The 17,151-nt window shown below is 42.2% G+C and overlaps 1 protein-coding gene across 9 annotated transcripts in view; it reads left to right on the top strand.

Moving 5' to 3' along the window:
• The window catches only part of LOC105384532 (C-terminal-binding protein), a 59,088-nt gene that overhangs the window by 16,202 nt on the left and 25,735 nt on the right, over positions 1 to 17,151 (top strand). For 6 of the 9 annotated variants that reach the window (XM_038111718.2, XM_038111726.2, XM_038111717.2 and 3 more), the window contains one exon: positions 5,518 to 5,553. The exons of 1 other annotated variant lie outside the window; for it this stretch is intronic. The gene's annotated coding sequence lies outside the window, so the exon portion shown is untranslated. Of the gene's footprint in view, positions 1 to 1,630; positions 2,165 to 5,517; positions 5,554 to 17,151 lie in introns of those variants that run through there. 2 more of the 9 variants (XM_038111719.2, XM_038111723.2) reach the window with 2 other exon arrangements.

The following is a 17,151-nucleotide window of genomic DNA, read 5'->3' as shown; positions in this document are numbered from 1 at the left end:
TATTGTAAACTATTTCAAAACTGTTGGTGTTAAGATATTATTTAAACAGTCGCGACCCTAAACTTTTTGGTATCTATAGACCGTATTTCATAGAAACATCCATCTGTAATGAGTTTCATTGTCTAGAGCGGTCGTTCACCCGAAACGAACGGAAAAATTTCGACCCGTGCAAGATTGTCGCTTGTGGCGACTCTTCAGGTAGCCACGTGTAACATTTTCTAACGAGAAATCTCTGCCAGGATTACTATCATTGCGATTGTCACCGAGCTGATAGAAAAAACACTTGTGACTAGATGTGAGGGTTTGTGACGCAGTTACTGCACGCGTTATCTGCCTCGCTCGTACCGGACGCTGGCACTCTGTATTATTATTAGATGCTATATTGCTAAGAGGAAAACGTGTCTTGAAATAGTCCGACACTGCTATGTTTTGTATCTGGCCATTATTCACTTTTTGCGAGCGTATTCGTCGTCCCGGCACCATTATTGACGGACTCTGACGTTTTTGTGTCAAACATTTTTATATTTTAACTTCGCTGTTTTATGTTGGCAGCTTAATTTTGATACAGCGACAAAGTTTGTTGGAAAGACCCGTTCGTGTTTGTTGAACTTGACTATTTTGTTGTTGTTTTCTATACTTCTCTGATTTATTCGTGTTTTTGTCGATACGCTCTGAAAGTTTGTGTACAGTTTAGTTAGGTAAGTTATCGCGAAACAGGCACTTTCGAGTTTATTTCTTCGTGATAACGGTCAGTTGTTTGAATAAAAAATGGAACAATATCTACCGCTGTAAACCTACAAGCTTTTTCCAGCAACTTTATATTCTACAAATGTTAATAAATCGTTATGAATAATATGATATTTCGATAGCAAATACATCTTGTCCAAGCTCGCTTATTATAAATTTGCAAATGATTTGATTGCGAAGCGTCGAGGTAGCGCAAATAGCCTTGTTTACTCACGATACACTGGCTCCTTAGTTATTTATGACCCCAACTCGTTCTCACTAGACAAGTAGGGGAGCAGCAATTCAAATTACCGACACGATAAACTACAATGTGTTATCGCCCATATGTACACTACAGCAAGAGTCACATATTGTTCTCGTATGTACCTATCAGAGCTCACTATAAAGAACTCGTTCTAAACTTGAACTTAAAAGGCGATAAGTACACGAGCATAAACGTTACTTATATTGGTAATAATAACAGTTTGGTGCTTTTAACTAAGTTATTAGGTATAGTCGGAGCCTCCCAAACAAGTTGCGATAGTAGTAATTGGACCCAGCCCGTACCTCAATTAGGCCGATTAGAAATGGCACGGCGCGGACATAATTGGATTATACACTTTACAAAGTGCGAGTAACGCCATAGCGCGACTCAACTAGTATTTGTACATGACATACGCCGGCCTCCTCTTAGTGTAATCACGAGCAAATGCGCTTTATCAGCGTATATTGTTGCGCAATTCACGTCGACAATAAATACACGTGCTATCTCGACTTTCGAGAATGTTCGAGCCGCGTGGCCGCCGGTCCGTGTAGCCTCTATCTGAGTGGAGCGTCCGATAATACGGCGTTTTCTATCGAGTGGCCGGCGCGGACGAGTTTCGCACGCCCATTATGCCCCGGCGCGGCTCGCAGCAAGCTGCGCTCGTAAATTGCGTTTTCGCCGCTGTGAAAGGCGACCGCCGCAGCCGCTGCTGCCTCGCGTGCATTCACCGCTCTCCGTATCGAATTTATCGCGGCGAGATCGATACACGTTGGCTAGAGCCGGGCCTGGATCGCTAAGGCTGCGCCTAGCCGACTGGCTAAGAGCGCCACCACACGTGGCTCGGGCGAACGTCGCCGGCATGTCATTGTGTGCGTGCGCTGCGATTGTATGGAATCCGCCGATTACGCCACATACATGCGTCCGGCCTTTGCCGTCGCGGGGTAATAATAATAATTAGCCGCCTCATTATTATTACTGGAGGCGGCCGGCGTCGCCGCTGTCACCGCTCGCGGCAGATAACCTCGCGCCTCCACCAGACACCGCCGTGCGCGCCGCCGCGTATACTTACTTACGAACTACCGTGATTGTGACTTGCTATATTATAGTGCTGTTTACCTTGTGATTTGGATTGCCACATCGCTAGTTCATCGGCTTATCAGTTCAACTTATCAGGTGCGTTTCACTTCAGTTTAGTAAAGTATACCGTTCAACTTATTATTGAAGCGACATTAATTTAGTAAATAGGCTCGTGATGTTAACCTTGACTCGGCTTATGTCGGTGGGCGAGCCACCCGGGGCGCCGCGTGGCTTTTATAAACTTAAACACCGACTCACATGGCCGGTAAAAAAAGTTGGAAAAAACAAAGCGTCTCGCGGGGCTCTGTAGGTGGTGATAAACTACTCCCATTATGGAATGAGGCTAACAAGGCAACCTTTGTCTTGGAGATCACGTTTGATATTTCAGATCACAGATCTCGGCGCGTAAACCTATATTTGGTGTTTGGAGATCTATCTAATGTGTAATGTAAATGTAGTTTAACTGGTTAGAGTTAGAGAATCAGATATACCCTGTGGTAATTTGAACATAAATAAAAGTTTTGGTGGTCAACATAAAACAAATGCCGGGACGCCATTAATCTAACAATCTAATGGGTAGGCGTGTGACACGATGCAGGGCGGCAATAGTAGCGAACGCGTTTGTTTGAAGCGCGGAGTAATCCGGAGCGCGGCTTCGCGTTTTATTTCCCCGCCGACTGCGACTGACGTGATCGATGCGGCAAAACAAAACGCGCTCTAACATAAATCCATTCTGACGTCAGTATAAAAACGAGCACCCGACGCAATTTATGAAACTGCGGCGCGTTCGGTTATCGCATAATGCCCACACACTGCAACCTTTTTACTCGGAATAAGCATATTTCGAGCGCGCTCAGGTATGCGCCCGCAAAAATGCGCGATCGCGGAACACAATTTTCGCTTAGCTCGTGAGAATAATAAAAATAAAACTTATGTATTTCAAAACGTGACTCGTTTTGCGGGTCTTGTTTCGCGAAATTCACTTGCACCATTGACGGTGCGGTGCTGTGAAAATATTTTATGTGTGATGTCATGGCTCATGTGTTTGTGTAAGCCGTAAGCGATAACGGCGGGACGTGGTAGATACTGGCTTGTGGCCCTAGCAACTAGATATTGTGCACCTGAACACGATGGTTTATTCATGCTCCGTGATGTTATTGACATGAGTGTTGATATTACCAATAATAACACTATTGTTCCGCTACTGTGACCTACGCTCCCTAGACTTCAGACTGTCAGGCGTCCCCTATTATTATAGACTGTAAAATAAGGTTACTGCGTTTTTATTTCATTTACTTTAAGCTAAAGAAGTAGGTAAATTTACATTTTGTATGACTTAAATAAATTTATATTTTGTATCATATTTTACTATAAATAGAGACGATACCTAAGCGTTTTTCGCTGATAAAACCCAATACGATAACACTTTGGGGCCAGTCTAAAGCTGTTGATGAGTATCGATTGTTTTTTGGAACAAACATAAACTGCTTTCCTAAACAAACTTAAACATTTTTCGTGTATGTATATTGTATTTTGATTTCTATTATTTTATCTATTTATAGAATCAATAGCGAATGCCGATCAATCAATCGTTCCAGTTTTATCTGTGTAAACTCTAGTCTACAAATAGGTCTCCTTCTGTCTATTTCCCGATGTAGTAATTGCTACGACGACGTCGAAATAAAAATGCGGTGTCATGCGCCGCTAAAAATATTTCATCAAATAGTATTCTTGGCTCTGTATAAAATGGCGCTAACTCTTTGAGTCGTGGCCAATTTTGATGGGTGATGTCACCTTGCATCGTTGTGCTTAGATTTATGCGTAATTGTAGGGCTTTAGGAACGTTTCTATGACACAGTATCTCATTTTAGTAAACGTATTTAAGCGTGAACTTCTAACAAGCCAGCCAATAACAGCGCTACACGTGCCACTTAAGTTCGTACTTTTACATTGTTAGTTGTGAAACTATCAGTTTGTCTCTCCAATATATAAATGTAGGTATATCTCTTGCAAGTGTTTGACAAACACCGGAGACTGTTCTTCGTTCTTGCGAGTGGAAAAACATGCTAATAATGAGACATACGTTAAAGTTTCCGCTTTAACAACTCAAACTGGTTACAGTTTTTTTTTTCAACAATGTTTGAGCTTGTTTTACACCTGCCCCTTACACGGGTTCCTGCGTATGTATAGATCTACGAGATTATAGTATACGTGTATTTCGACTTATCATTTGAATACATTATTATGTACATTGTACTACCCTGTCTTTCGAACAAACTTATCTGAAGAAATCGCACCGCCATGTTCCATTAATTAATTAAGGCTGTTTAATGGAGGATTGTAATCAGGTTTAACCGCGTGCCTGTTTAGCATACCTAGTAACATTTGTACTGCTATGCAAAATTCAAATTACACAGTTATCAAGTCTAATTTACCTGCTGAGCTAAGAATTTTAATGGATGTTATGATACATATTAGTTTTATACTAAAATGATCATTAATGCAACTGCAATTAGATTATCAGAAACATAATATTTTATTTCGTCAGCGATAAAGTTTATAATAATGATTGCAAGCAATGAAGCTGCAGTAAACTCTCGGCCTGTTAAAACACTGAGTAAAGAAATCCAACACACATTAAAATAGGCCGTGTCGGGAAGACGTAATAAGTTGTATACTTAGCAGTTGGAAGTCGGCGGAGAGTCGGTCGACCTCCGCGAAGGCCGGGCCCCGCTTTTATTGATTTTTTATGCGCATTGTCCATTTCGCCGGGCGCTCGCCGCCACCGCCGCCGGCCGATCTCAGGGGACGGCCTAGGGGTGTCACGCGCCCTCCTATTTGTGCTGACTCATACACCAAACGATCAACAAAATACCGGACGGATAGATTGCTGACGAATACATTTTTACCCGCGGTGTCGCAAGAAAATCACGTACGGATCGATATCATTGTGCTGTTTGTCTACACAGCTAATATGATTGCGACATAGTAACGTTACAGTGTTGTTATCAAAATATGTATGTAGATAGCAATAAACATTATGTATGTACATTTTCTCCGCATTTGATAACCCTATCGGCGTGCCGTTGCGAGCGCCAACTGAGCCAAACCTACATTACCTACATTCGTGATTGAACTTGAGATCGGCGTCGAAAGTTCTCGCTGACTTTTATTTTAAATAGAGGCCATTACAATGTTTATAACTGTATAGGAAAGTAAGCATTGTAACACTGTTTGTTTTGAGCGCAACTTTCTGAAAGGTATTAGACTTCTTTTTCATACTTTAGAAAGTTGCTGAAGTATTGCGGATAAAAGACGCCAACTTTGAAAAGTTTGTAAGGAGTAATTTATAAAAGTTTGCAAAGTTGATTTCATTCATTTTGCTGGTGGAATTTCTTCTTTTCTTTAGCGGGCAAGTGAAGCTAATTATGATTCTTGTCTTGTTCCAGGTTATCGGACATTGGAGAAATACATTAGGACTTAGGGTAAGTTAAATTTTATGATTAATCTTTTAACTTTTAATCTAATGAAATTCCTACTTTCTAGTTTTTGTTTCTTTCGTATATGATTCAGAAGATTGCATAATATGATATTGAGATTCCATTATTGCAAATATCCAGAAAGAAATTAAATAGCAGAAAAGAAACCGAAATTCCAAACTGTTAAATGACACAAAAAAAAAAAAAAAAACACGCACTCACGCCTTGTACTAATGTACTCCCTTGCGGGGTAGGCAGAGGTGCATTGCTGCACCCACTTTTCGCCAGAGTGTTGTGTTAGTCCCAATGTAATAGGGGGCGGGCCTATTGCCATTTTACGGGCACATCCAAGACCCGAGAACAAATATCTGTGTTTAAACAAATATCTGCCCCAGCCGGGAATCGAACCCGGGACCATCGGCTCAGTAGTCAGGTCACTAACCACTACGCCATTCGGTCGTCTTTCGTCGACGACTGTTAAATGAGAAGGTAATAAAAACGTCGGCAGCAGATTGCCGACGCATGTAACGTTTATTAGGCTTCCGCTCCGAGCAGTTTCGGATTTGTTAAATTTCCCGTTCACTGTACACGACCAACGTGCAAGTAAGCCGGTTCCAATCGGCTTAATGATCTATCAGCGTTCCTTGACACGGGATAAATCTAATCAGCTTATTGTGAGCCGAACAACAAGACTCATTTGTGCCATCACAGCCACTATCTGTAACACCTAGATCAAACTTGTGTGTAGAAAGTTTATGTGTTCATGTGTTTATCTTACGGGTCATGACGTCAAGTATGATATCTTATCGGAACGGGTGTTTTTTTCTGATATTAAATGGAATTTGGCATCACTTTATATCTAACATGATTCAGCACTTTAACCATGTTATTCAGAGAACTATTAGAAAGTTTAGGTCTCTTCGATGCACGCTTAGCTCAATAATCTATCTTGGCTTGCACGAGTTGAATGCTATGGCGAGACAGTTGGCTAGATGAAACGCTAACCGCGCTACAAATCATCAGTCTCTTGAGCTAACTCACTTCGCAAGAACCCCTCCCGCGCCGCCGGACCTGCTCCAAGACTAATGCTCACCCTCCAAACGACATACACACCCATCCGACTCGGAACTAAATTCGTACTTACTTCCAGTGACGTAAGCGCTACATTCGCACAAACGGACGACGCAATTGGAAATTACATTGGGCCGCTTGAGTACGGCATACACGATCATTAAACGTATCTGTTAATAATAATTGCGATTGTCTGGCTGTACGTGCGCGGCGAGTTATGGCGCAGTTGCCGGGCGCCCCCCGCCCCACGCCGCCCCCGCCGCCGCCCGCCGCGCTGCCGAGACGCATCTTGAGATGACATGGCATTCAGCGTGCTCTTGTGACGACCGCGAATGAATGGCCGACTGTTTCGTATTATGTATGTGTGAATAGCGACGTATCTGCGGACCGCGGCCGATCGCTCCTTTCAGATTATGAAAGCGCTGTTGGTTAAATGACCGAGCGAGGTCGACAAACTAATGGGCACAGTGCGAGTTATCTACAGTTTGAAAGTAAACGCTTGCTCGCTGCCGTCGCGGCGTCGCGGAAACACAATGCTCGGCATGTGCACACACAATACCACTTTCCGTTACGGTGCACATTTTTATGATGAGGATCGCGCCGCGTCGGCGAATCGCGATAATTTAGTGTTCGCCGCCGCTCTCACGACGCGACCGGCCCCATACGTGATCTCCGGCGACGCTCACAGAATGTTAATAACTATGAAACCCTCTCGGATGTACGACTTCTGCAAAGCGAGACACGCTACACTCGGATAATGCTGAGAAATTGCGGGAAATACACGTTGCTCATTCGTAAGTGCCTCAAACTAACGTCAGCCGCACGTATTTCTAATAAAATTGGAATAAGTTATGTGGACTATGTACGGTAGGTACGTAGCGCATTATCAAAGTGAAGGTGTCTGGCTGGGCGCTCTCTCGCTTCGCTTAACAACAGTATAGGGTTACGCTCACACCGCAGGCCTGTGTAAGCTTGGGGGAGGAGTGCAAACAACCACGGCGTGACAACTGCTGGATACCGACGTGTATAATTGACGACACTCCGCCGCCATCTTGTCTGTATGACGGAATTCTACGGAAACATCCTTAATTCCACCATTCGTGGAAATACGCATAATCTTACACCTTCAACTCAGATCCTTCATAATAGGTAGTCGGAATCGTTGCTTGTAAACCACGGGAGATATTCGGTTTACAAAGTTGAACAACAATATGTGCCCGACATGTATCACTGGAAGACACATTACTCGACGCAAGAATTTATCCAACTCTTAATTGCTTTTGCGCAAAGTTTGGGCAGACCGTTAAATAAAGGCAAAGAGAACGAAATTAAGTGTGCGGGTCAATGGGAAAAGTTACGGTTCGCAACTTCGTGTCATAATATCTGAGCGAATCAATTATAAACTACTTCGGCGATGCGGAACGCAATATACGTTACCAGCCGACTGCAGTGAAAGTAGCCATGTTGGAGCTGGAAAGAATGACTCGTTGATGGTCTGCCGACAGGGTACAATTTTTATGGCCCATTGTTGATGGATATCGATAGCCTGACATGCTTTATTTACTTCTTGTCATCCTTGACCTTTATCAATGATCGTATGAAAACTTTAGACCTGATAATCTGTATTCTCATGATATTGCAGAAAATAGTTTAATCTTCATCCGAGGTGCAAGCGTCGTTTTGGGACTAGTTATTATTCTGGTACGACTTGAAACGTTCTCCAATTTCGTGCTGAACAAACTTTGCAACTAGAAATGAACGCTCAACTATTTCATAGCCGGCAATGTAACATGTTTCTCGTATTAAATCCCTCTTGGGTCGCATTGTCGTACGGCCGTGTGATTTACGTGCAAACTAACTGCGTTTGTTAACGAATAGTTTTTGCGGGAACGCTACTAGTTAGCCGAACTGGTGGGAAAGTGTTGACTCATTAATGCGCGCTGGCTTGTTTGCCCCATAAGCACTGTTTATTTGCCAACCGATTGTGGTTGACAGTAATTTTGTTCATAATCTAATCGACCTGATGACATGGCTATATGGCTTTTAAGCTGGTCATCAAAAATTTGGCAAATTTGTTGAACGTTATTTAAGATCCTTGTCTTGGTGCAATGATGACTATCCCATCAATTTGACTTATTTTATGGGTGTTAACCATAACATTGTATCTCTATACACAGAGTATGGGAAAAACCTTTTATGATAGCATGTCAGATAGCCGTTAAAACTTTCACAGGACATAAACTTCCAAACAAGCCAACAAGTTTGTTAATTCACCCGTCGTCGTATACACGTTCCGTTCTTACAGAAACTAAAACTCATGACTCTATTGGACGTAGTATCTAGCAAACTTAAAATAGTAGTCGTCAGAATTTGCCAAATCCCAAGTGCAGTAGTAACAGTTGGAGTGAACGACCGCATTGCGCGAACGCGATGCAAATGCACTTCGCTACACCTCCCTACACGATAATTGTATTCTATAACGTCGCATATCGACTGTGCGACGCCGAATTTATTGCCTCTTGTGGCACTTCTAGCTTGCAAAGAATATATGTATATCCGTAACGAACATTCACCTATTTCGTCTACTATTGCGAAACTTAGACAAACCATTGTGCGACTCGAGCAAGTCGATGACTGCATTGAACTCGTGACTCGTGTGGGTTCGCATTAGAGTAACCCAGTTACTATGCGGTTCAATAGCACCATCTTTCATCCGTCGGGAAGCATTGTCATTCGCATGTGTCCGAGTTACAAACGGATCGTTTAATCGCGATCCCTCGAGCATTTGATCACTTTATCTAAACACAAGGCAGCGCAGCCGGAGGCCGCCATTACGGCGACCGAGCCTGCCGCTCGGACCTTCCCACCCATTAAGGGGTCACGTTGATAATAAATTCTGGCGTCGGATGCTTAGAATGGCGTCGCGGCGATTGAGCGTTTTAAGGGGACAAAAGGGGACAATTCTTTAAGAGCCGACATGTAAAATAATTCACATTAAGGCGAAAATACCGGACGGCCACTTGGCGTGGCTACCTTACCCGGCCCGTGTGTAATTTTTCAAGTAAATAAGAGAAATTACCCAAAATAAAATAGTATTCATCTTTTTTGCACCTCCACTGCTGCCTCTCGAAACTGTACATACCTATCTCACATTCGTTACACCGCGTCACATGGGCGGAAATTAATTATTATCTTTGACAAACAACAAGAAGTAAACTGGATTTTTCCAGTAGAAACTAAAGATGTAACTTGAAACTGGAATTACAACTACATTGGGAATGAAGAGGACAAACCGTTATCGCAAATGCTACAATAAATAATTAATCCGAGGGTAAATGTAGGCTCAGTGGTATTTTATCAGTGTGACAGGCTTATGCAGTCGCAGGTTTATTTATCGCTATTCGATGGAGGGTCACACCCACTGCATCGCGGCGAGGCAGAATCTTGTCACACGAGAAAGCACAAGTGAAAGCCGATCGACTTTCTCACAAGCCTTGCAACTCTTGCAACACGGCTCGGTGCCGTGACCACGCCAACTATATTCAGAACAGCGCAGCAGTTTTTACATATAATAGACGATGACTTGCAACCTTTTGATGTGGCCACAGAGAGCCATAAAAGACGCTCATATAAACCGATGAAGAATTCATACAACCGTTTCCAATAACCGACAAATGGTGCTGTTAACTTGCCATTAAAATGTTTGAAGTTCATCTTTTCATGTTTACTTTGCCGATTATGTTATAGCGTCAACGTCCTTTTAAGTTAGTTCGGGATGTGAGCGGACTTGTTATTTGAAAGCACATAGTGTAATGTGCAAGTCGGGTGCAGTTGAAAGTTGCTCAGTGTAGACGGGCGGGTGTGTGGCTGTGTGGCGTGTGTGCTGCACACAGCGGTGCAGGCGGTGACCTGTGCGTCGACCCGTGACCCTTTCTATTCCGCTGCAAAGGAAACTCCGCGATCTTTGCTCCCGCTAACTACCATCCAGTGTATAATACTCGAGTTTCTCTCGCAGTTAAGATGCATGTAACTTGCGCCACTACTTTCCTTGATAGACTCTGCATTGAATAGCTGTAGTTGTTTGAAAGTGTACGTGATATAATACGAAGTTGGCGAGGTTAAATAAAAGCGCACGCGGCTGTTTTCGTTGGAATAATCTGTCGGAAAGACAGTTGGCTCGGCGTTTTGTTCTTCCGCTTGGTTTGCATTAGAGGAATGCCGACTCAGCCTGCGAGCGAACCGGCTTGCGAAACGCGCACCCGGCGGAATTACAGTCGCCGCGCCGGCCGACCACGTTTTATGTGAATGTGGCTGTCTGTGCGTTTTTATGGAAGGTGCTATGTGCGCTTCATACCAATAAGAGATTAAATGCTCATAAACATACACACTTAACTAGGTCATCCATCAGCTATACACACCTACTCTCACATACTTGAGATCAAGCAGTATTAAAAAGTTTTTAGGATAGTAGACCTGGCAACTAAACTTTTTACTAACGTCCTTTTTCAAACATCTGTGTAAGCTTTTAGATTTGATGCCATCGCCGTAATACAAGCCATTATCATAATAATATGTGCCATTTCAAAAACAATTCTGAGAAATGAACGATTGCGCCGATCACGCGTGAGAAACATTTGCACGAGCGACGATTGGAGAAAAAAGATGCTCCGTAAAGAGTCATTAGTATCCCTTTTATGTCGTATAATACCGGCAATTACATGCGACAAAACGGCCAAACTTGAAATGTACCGTTTGTGTACTTGTGTTGGCAGTTCGCCTTTGTGTCAGCGCGCGGACGCGGCAGGAAGCAGCCTCGTTTTGTTTTGTACGTTCCGCTGGCGGCTGCGTTGGGAAAATAAAAGTTGAGCGCACTCGATACAAAGCCTCTCGGACGGGGTTGAGACCGCACGCGAAATAAAACCGGCGATGGATCGCTAGATGGGAGTAGCCGCGGCGAATAGAATGCCAATCGCAAATGCTTTCCAGGTTTTAGCGTCTCCAGTGCCCCGCTGTTATTCTATGTGATGAATTGAACACACATTTCGTTTGTTTGCTTGTCCAATGTCTACCTTCTTTATTAATTCTTGCTTATGGGTTTAGCTAACGTTTTAGTGAGGGTCGATGTCAATTTGTGTAGTGAAAGCTAAACTACATTTCCCTTTTTAATTCATCTACCATAAAGTATTTGATTTCTTGCCAATGATATAGCGCTACTTGTGTAGTTGCATTCACCTACATTTTGGCAAAGTTGTTTCTATTATTATATTTACACCTATGTGTTGTTTGTTGGCCGTGATTAACTCTCACTGATCCATTATTAATTTTAATGTAATCATGTGACACACTCATGTATTTGTTTAGATCAGTAAAATTATATACAGTGATTAATTTTCATGAATTATTCAACGATTCTCTGATACTAGTTATGTTATTTACATGCTCGTTAGAGATATGTTATATGAAATGAGCGTACATAACGAAGCTTAATGTGCAGTTTATACAAGCAGATGCTAATTAATTCAACTGAAAAACATCACCACCTGTTAAATTAATTGCTAGTTTCGTAGGAACTTGAAGTTTTGAGTAGGTATGGGTCGTGCTCGACTACGAAGTGACACAATACCAGAGAAAGAATAATTTAAACCCAATCAAAATACAATGGTTCCCATTACAAAAAGCAATTCTGCTGTGAACGGCAATTATAAGTTATACTGGCAACTTAACAGCCCTACCATGATATCACTTATCAATCTGCATTGAACCGCCAACGTATCTCGATACTTTCTAAACTGTGCCACTAAAAGCCATTGTCGAAAGTTTCACAAGTTGAAAAAGTTCGACAGAGAGTCTGACCTCTTTGGGGCCTTTCCGTCTGTTAGTAGAAAACGAATGGGCAGCTAGGTACGTCGGTACAGAGCGCGGCATGGCAATGGCGGCCCGGGGTGAACGACCGGTGCGCGTCCCCCGCGATCGAACGCGCCGCGCCGCGCGAGCCGTGGCCCACTTCGCGACAAATTGCACTCCGGCACTCCACGCCGCTAATACATCCACCGGCCGCCGGAGCCGCCGTCAGACTACTTGGACGCTGGACGTGTTTACGCGTCACGATAACGAGCACGCCGCAAAGGTTGATTAGTAGCGCGGAGCTAGTTGTGGAAACTGCGGCGATCCGACGGACGTACAAGTGGCGTTTCAGATTGATGGTGATGCAAGTTTACATTGCTAATGCGATAGGATTGCATGGCGAAATAAACGGCGAAATATATCGACGGCTATCAAATAACAACCGTTCGTGTGGGCACAGTCCAGCAGACTATTTTGGCTGTAGAGAAGTAGAAGGATAGAAATGTGTATGACAAAATTGATCATAGGAAGGCAGAAAAACTAATACTGTATACAAGACTGTTACTACTTCTGACTTCTGATAATATTTTCTGGCCACATCTGATACGCATTTCGTCGAATCTTGCCTAATACATTTATTCATTATTGATAGACGACGTTCGACCCCAAAATGCTATCTAAATTCTTATAACAAGGATTTACATATGAAGCTATTTATAAATATCGAACCATACAAAAATGTGCTAGATAAAACAATAGGTTACGCCTAGTACATATTATAGTAAGAAAACCGTGTCTTATCGATTAAATATTTACATGTTTAAATGTATTCGACGACTCAGTAAATGATGTACCTACGTAATGTGTAAACATTTCTATAAAACATTTACCACATGTTAACTAAACGAGACTTAATGTTTTTAATGGTATGCTTTGGTGGTCGATCGTATAAGCTCTCTGCTCTTTTCCGGTACATTAAAATATTTACAGGTATACATTTATTTTGATAAATAATACAGAAATAAGCTTTAGCTGAGGAAAATACCCAGATCAAGATTGAAGCCTGAAGGCTAATATTATTGAAAGAAAATACCGAGAACCGAAAAACCATTGTTATTTTGTGACAATAAAGCTTTATGTAATTTGTTTGGTCGGAAAACCTCCAATCTTTGTGTACGCTTCACTAGGTAAACATTTTCTTACTGATTTGTGTTTTGTTCTCTCTAAATAAATGGTGTCGTCATAGTTATTGTTCGTGAAGTTCTCAACAATGAAAAGGTTAAATAATTATACGTTTGATTCAATTACAAAAAAGTACATTTAAGTGTATTATTTACCGATCGATTCAATATGGCGATTATATATCGGTGAGTACTAGTGCCACCATATCATCAGCTCATTATGCATTCAGTGTACAATTAGACAGCGAATTTAATTCCCTATGAGCCTTTCACGAGGAAAAACGGAAACTATATTTTGATAATGATAAAACTTCGTTCCGGCAACCAGTAAAACTTATCAGCTGTAACTTCAGCTGCTTGCAAGTTGTGCTACACACGGACACGTGTGGCGGTGTGCAAGTGTACACACGGGCCCCAAGTTGCGGGTAGTTGCCGGCGGCTTACACAACTCTCTCGGCAGCTAATCCGTCAAAAACACGTTAAAGTGATCCCTAGTTTTAACTAACTTAAAGAACAAGTTTGCGCGCCGGTCGCAACTCGCAACTCTCCCGGTTTCATCCTTGTAATTTACCGGCTAATTTGAAAACTTTATCAATAATTCCACGCGGGCGTTCATCACTTTTAAGCGGCATACGTCTTTGGCGAGTTTGCGAACTTGGAATATACCTTGTTGGGTACTTTGTAATTTGGTCTACCTACGCTACTGTGCACCAATAGTTGTGATTCTGGCTCTGCAATGGAATTTTGTCCGTTACACAACCGTAAAATGCTATTTTTAATAGACAATACATAAAAAATGTAGCGCGAATGAAACAAATTGAAATGTCCTCGATCCAGAGGATATTGTTTAGTATATACATAATTATGAGCTGCTTCACCTGCAGCTCCACGGTGACTGACAGAACCCAATCCAGCAATCGAAAGCACATTTATAAGCATCCTGGCGCAAGCTCATAAATAAAACAAAACACACAAAACATCCTTTAACAATACAGTGGTAATAAACATGGCGAGTGGAGTGTCGAAACGGTAGTATTTATATGAGGACAGGAGTCAAGAGGGAGGCACAAGTTTGTTGCGAAAGATTTAATGGAACTTGCTCCTCTTTGTGACAAAGTTTCCGTGCCGACTCGTCTGCCTGCTGTTCTCTGTAAGGGCGCACGCACACTGCCCGCGGGGTGTAGGTTTGCACAACCGGCCGGGTGCACATGTTTGCTGTAGGGTCTTGGTGGCGATGGCGCCCGAAAGTGGCAGGAGTGGAGCAGTCTTGAATTAATATGGCACGAGTGCAGTATTTCACCTCTATAGATTTCGTTAGGTGTACATATAGGCGCGAGTATTTATGTGTGTTTGTAATAAAATTATAAATCAATGGAGTGCTGTACTAACTTTATACGGCAAACGATTGAAGTTGATATTTTAATGAATTGAATTAATATCGTACCATACAGACATTATTTAATTCAAAAGTGTATTTAAATGTATTATAGTTTAGTGTATCTACACCCTAACAGAAAGCGCAAATGTATATCTGGGGCTTAGTCAAAAGGGAACTTTTATTGCTTGTGAATTTCATTATAAGTTTGCTCTTTCTCCTTAAATGGGGATTGTTTCTCTATTAAGTTAGAAATAATTCCCCGGTTTGTTATTTCCAAAGTATGCTACCGACGAAAAATTCGTTTCAATAAAAGTATTCAGATTATTGTACAAATTCAGATTTCCAGTTCTTAAAATGCCCAAACTAAAGCTAAGTTTCATTAGCAAAAAAAAACCTAGCCAGTTTACTATAAAATGAAACTTGAGCGTAGATTAACGAAGTTATCTTGAGCGTAACTTGGCGGCCGCTACATTGTGCTTACACTCAACCCGCAGCCCCCGATTATGACACGTTACAAGTTTTTACCCCCTCCCTTCCCCTCCCTAAAACTTGCCGCCCCCCGTCTGCGATGTTTACAAGTTCCACAGTGTGGCCCAACTGCGCTGCAACTTGGCTAATAGTAAAGGGAAATAACGTTATCGGCTTGACTGTTGTCAGTTGCGGACTTACTGCCTAAGTTTCCGCACTCTGGGCGGTGGCCGCTTGTTTATGAGTGTTGGGCACAACTTCTTTATGAAGCGTATTGGATAAGCTCGGTGGCCTGTGTTATCTGGAGGGTTACTCTATACTGACGAAAAACGAACGAATCGGCAAGTCTAATACAACGAGATGGAGTCGTGGCTCGCGCAGCAGCGCTCCGAAACTTTGTTTTTCGTCATATAGAGTGCCCCCCCTGAAACGCAGTCGTGGCGTCCGTCGTCAGCAGACTAGATTGATTCCCTTCTCAAGGATGGCCACAACACTCTGTCCTTGGCCTTCCTCATTGAGATACAACAATAGTAAATATCTGATTGGGATCACTGTAAATTGGCAATAACGAAGAAATGATACGTCTCAGTATACTCTCCATTATTTGCGAGGTTGAAGTTAGATTGTAATTAGATGTTTTGGACTCTTACCTTTTACTGTTTTACCATATATCTTTTTCACGATCAACTGCGCCTGAAGAAGTTAACGGAACTTAAAGCATTACTCTTGAGTGAACTGCATGTAATACAGAAAGTTCACTCACTCTTCCGACTGTTACTTCCGACCCTATCTCTGTATCAATCGTACGTTTTTACAACTTCGCCGACATTGATGTATGATTTAAAGTCGAAAGAACAATTGTTCGAAACTCATTTCGTGTCGAAATGTTTTTCCAAGTGCGGCGCGTTCCACTCGAGAACTTATAATATCGAACGAGTATTCAATTCATCAAGTTTGCCCCCGTGTATGTGAGTTGGGAAGTTTCCCGCTGACTTATCAAAGTTGAAATTGGTAATATTGATATTCATTCCGTGTGTGTGCGCGGAACTCATCAACTCATCATCTTCAGTGTTCGGAACTTCAGCGGTGTTCATGCTAATCAGTCGTGTGCTAAGAATCGAATGTGAATGGAGTATTATGTCCGGTGCCGTTGGATGTTCATTTTGTTATGTAGGTATGTGAGTTTTGTGTTGATGTAATGCAGTGAACATTGTGAACAATGTTGTAGGTAATTCAACTTTTGTTAATGTAGTAGGTAGCTAAATTGTTAGGCATATGATTGTAAATAATATGCTAGGTATCTATCTGGTAGGTATGCTAGGTATCTACAAAGAAATGATATACACTCGCGAGCAATAAAAAATGATTTTTTTTGTTTGCTATTGATTGCGAAAATGAGTTTAGTAACACCAAAGCACTAGTTTTCAGTTGAAAAACTAGCTGATAAATTCTAAGTCAACCGAATAGTATCTCTAGAAGCTAGTGTTAATTATTCTTGCAGCAGTTCAAGCCAGCAATCAGAAGACGATGTATGCTAAAACCCTAACGATCTAGCTATAGATGCGACTGTATAAATACAGTGCCCCAGTCTAGGTTCGAGATTGCTCTCTACAGACATCACGTATTATATACCTGCATGTATGGCATATAGTGGCCGGTGAA

The sequence above is a fragment of the Plutella xylostella genome, chromosome 26, assembly GCF_932276165.1.
Source record: "Plutella xylostella chromosome 26, ilPluXylo3.1, whole genome shotgun sequence".
Lineage (NCBI taxonomy): Eukaryota > Metazoa > Arthropoda > Insecta > Lepidoptera > Plutellidae > Plutella > Plutella xylostella.
The sequence above is the reverse complement of the archived record's forward strand: the minus strand, read 5'-3'. Positions and strand labels throughout refer to the sequence as shown.